Source organism: Halyomorpha halys, unplaced genomic scaffold, assembly GCF_000696795.3.
Source record: "Halyomorpha halys isolate HHAL.00 unplaced genomic scaffold, Hhal_1.1 Scaffold24.1, whole genome shotgun sequence".
NCBI lineage: Eukaryota > Metazoa > Arthropoda > Insecta > Hemiptera > Pentatomidae > Halyomorpha > Halyomorpha halys.
The window spans coordinates 798,938-802,746 of NW_027107648.1; the positions used below are offsets into that span (position 1 = coordinate 798,938).

At 30.9% G+C, this 3,809-nt stretch overlaps 1 protein-coding gene across 1 annotated transcript in view; it reads right to left on the reverse strand.

Annotated features, from left to right (window-relative positions):
• LOC106682520 (putative ankyrin repeat protein RF_0381) overlaps window positions 1-861 on the reverse strand; it is a 20,037-nt gene extending 19,176 nt beyond the window's left edge. Inside the window, exon 1 of the mRNA XM_014423425.2 lies at window positions 816-861. The gene's annotated coding sequence lies outside the window, so the exon portion shown is untranslated. The remainder of the gene's footprint in view (window positions 1-815) is intronic.
• Between the last annotated feature and the right edge of the window lie 2,948 nt (window positions 862-3,809).

A 3,809-nucleotide genomic window follows, 5' to 3' on the forward strand; every position in this document is an offset into this window, starting at 1 on the left:
AATCAATAAAAATAAAAAAAACAAAAAAAAAACAGTAAAATAAAAGTTAATAAATAATATCAATAAATAAATAATAATAAAGTGATAGTAAATAAATAAAATCAAACAGGGCAATTTAGCTTTTACCATTTATGTTACTATATTTAACGTCTTATCAGTTATCTATATATTAATTGATATCACAGTTTCAATAGTTTTCAATTAATGTATATACATCCTCAAATATAGCAATAGCGAAGCATCGTCGGGTTTGTTGGTTATTATTTTTTAACCTGCTACCGTGTAGAATGTAATACCTTAAATTGTCATATATTATAGAACACGTAAAAAAAAAAAAAAAATACTGATATATCATTGGAATTGATCAACTTTGAAGGCAAAGATTGATATAAAGTCGTTACTGAATTTAAACAATAGTTCTTTGGTAAAAATAAATAATAATGCTAGTTATTAATCTGGATAGTGGCAAGTGGAAAAATATTAAAAATTATAGTAATAAAATTAAAAATTTTATTTTCCTGTTTTCCCTTTTCCCGATTACGAACATTTTCCACAATATTATCATTTAAAACAAAAAGTAGAATTAGTTCACCCTCTCCCTCCCTCCCCCAAATGTAGGATTGAGATATTAAAGTGTTTTCCCACTCAGGTTGGCTAAGAATATATATCTATGCTCTTCACAAGTTATAAAATATGAATGATATAAAAACAAAAAAAAGGAAATTTTAAACAGTCTTAAATTCTATTTTATACGAGAATTTAAATTTTTCATAAATTTATTACAGAAAACAATAAACTGTACCGAAACTGCTCACCTTCAGAACGCTCGCTGCACTTGCCCGCTGTGGAATATTCATCAGATCTGCCCTCAGTGCAATTTATCTCCTAGCCGATGACCCCCCCTCCGCTAGATATAGTGACGACAACATATTCAACAATAATAAACAAGCATTTATATATAGTCACTAAACGTATATCTCATTACTCCGAAGGAAAAAAAACTATATACCAATTTAAAAAGATTAAAATTCATCCTTCATTTTAGGGGCATCTCGAAAGAATTCGTGGAACAAAACGATGATTCAGTCTGTGGAATGATGGATTGATTGTTTTTATAAAGTATAAAAACAGTATACTTAATTTTGTTGAGTTGTGACGTATCACAGCACTACGGCACAGTAGTGATGGAAAGTGCTTAAAAAAATCTTCAAAGTGAAATGTGTCAAATCATTTTGATAAGTTTGGTTTCTTACATTCAAATGCTGATGAAAAAATATTAACGACCTATCCTATGATGGTTGCCTTCTTTGATTTATTTTTAAAAAACATTCTGAGATAATTAAAATAGCACCAGTGATGCGGCGAGAGGGATGCGCTGGGATCTGTTGAGCTCTGCTTTACCCCTCACATGTGGGGGATAGAGTGGGCTCAGGGATTCTCAGGTTCATTGTGTAAATATTGTATATATTATTTTATCATTATGTTATTTTATTTATTTATTTTTCATACAGATAGTTTGATTATGTTCATCTTGTCTATTCTTTTGTTTGTATGTATTTTAAGAGAGTTTTTTTTTTAATTTTATTTTTTATTTTATTTTATTTTTATTTATTTATTTATTTTTTTTATTTTAGTATGTATGAGATCATTCATCACTATTACCTATTGCCCACAACTGTGTGGCAGATTGTAATATCTATCAATAAATAAATCTAATCTTTGAAAAAAAAAAAAATTAAAATAGCAAACTGCAAGTTATAACAGGAAGGATGGAATCTAAAAAAGGTTCTTTTTTATTCGTTTCCCTCATTATTTTTAGAGATTTATTTATGTCGAATAATTGCGCTCATCTTACCTTTTTTACCGAAGAATCGACGTACATCCCTCTTGTACCTTAGAAGGTGTAGTTGTGATCTTGTGGTCCGAGAAGATGTCAACTCGACAGTGTTACCTTAAAGAGATCATTTATCAAATAAGTTCACCATTTTTTTGAGTCCCAAAAATCTAGGGGGGGGGGGGCGCGGTTCTTTTCTGCCTACGCCTATGTACCAGTAATGGGCAAAAATTAGCTATAGTTGAAACTAATAGCTAAAATTGCCATGGATACGATATTTATTCATGAATGAACCATTCATAAATAAATATCGTTTCCATGACAATTTAGATATTAGTTTCAACTATACATAAAATTCACATGAACATTACATATTCATACCCTCCCTTAAGACATCACCATCCTTAAGTATGTATATAACTAAACTTAAGTTATTATGCATGTGACAGTGGTTCCCAGGGAGTTCAGGATTATATTTTCAGCCATTTTCAGTATGTCCTTGATATCGATCCCGAGTTCCTCCATGAAGTTCCCAGTTGTGCTTGGGATAGTTCCGCTAGTTCCAAACCATAGGCCAGGTTCTAAGAGTACAAAAGTTCAAAAAGAGAAAAAACAGACTAATTGTCCAAACTACTATAAACCAATTTATTTTAGTAAATATCATGAAAACTACAATTCCTAGGAAGGTAAAGATCATAAGCTTTTTTATAGTCCATTATACTAGCTTAGTTTGAGTGCTAATAGACATCTGTACGTCGAATGGTTTTTGAGATATAGATTTCTCAAAATACTAACTACTGATTTTTCACTCCATTCTTTAAGAAATGTCGCTTTTTAAAAAGCTATATCTCGAGAACTATTGGACGTAATTAGCTCTATTAGGACTAATATTTTAGAAAATGTACTTTACTTTAAATTATGTTATGTTAAGTTTTCAAGTATTGTTGGTAGTTTTAAAGATATAGATCTCCGAATGAAAAATAATTTTTTTTTTTTAACGTTTTGAAACAGCCACCATTTTTTATTCCCCCTTACTATACTTGGCAGACTCATCAATATCGAATAGTAATTATACATAGTTTTCATTAAAGTAATTAAAAATTGGGGTGAAATAACTGCCTTTTTTTCTCTCCAGCTCTTGTACTATCACGTTGAAGTCTCTGTCCTTTAAGCCCTCTGGGAAAGGGATGCATTCTTCATATATGTCTTTGTCTTCTCCTTCTACTCTATTTGCCTGGTCAAGGTCATGACTTTTATAAGTCTCAGATTTACCTCAACTTCTGTATGTCTAATTTGTACACTATCACATCTCTATCATCCAATAGAACAAGACGAATATTAACTCTTCATTTTCCTCGTTACGATATTTATTATCAAGAATGTTTTGCAACCTCCTGACCAGATTACGATTCTATTTTCCTCTTACTAAAATTATATTAGAGCGCATGTCGTTAAAACGCTACATATTTACTGACCCATCACCTCTTAATCGCGTAGTCCTCGTTTATTTCTCCGATTCTTGTTTTTGTTTTAATTAATGTCATTCTTTGAACTCGCGGTTCTATTTTAGTAATTATATCCGGATAATACCGAAATATTCCACCAAGATCGGTTTTAAAATTAACAACATTTCCTATTCTTTGTATTTTCCCATTGTATTGTTTTATATTTTAACATTAATTCCTGTCTGATCATACTCTAATTCATTCTGAGTTAAAATGACATGTTCAGCTATTGTTGACAGACATTCAAAATTTATACCTCTATATACATATACATAAGTTAAGTATTGGCGAAAGCAAAATATCGAAAAAGAGAAGAAGGAATAAGATGTAACACGTTTGAACTGCTGTAACATACTGGCTTTATTGTATTCGGTACATCTCTTATATACGTTCGATCAGCTGATCCCCTCAGTCAGCTGACATCGAAATAACAACTGACTCATACCGTAACTCCCCCCCACCAGTTTACG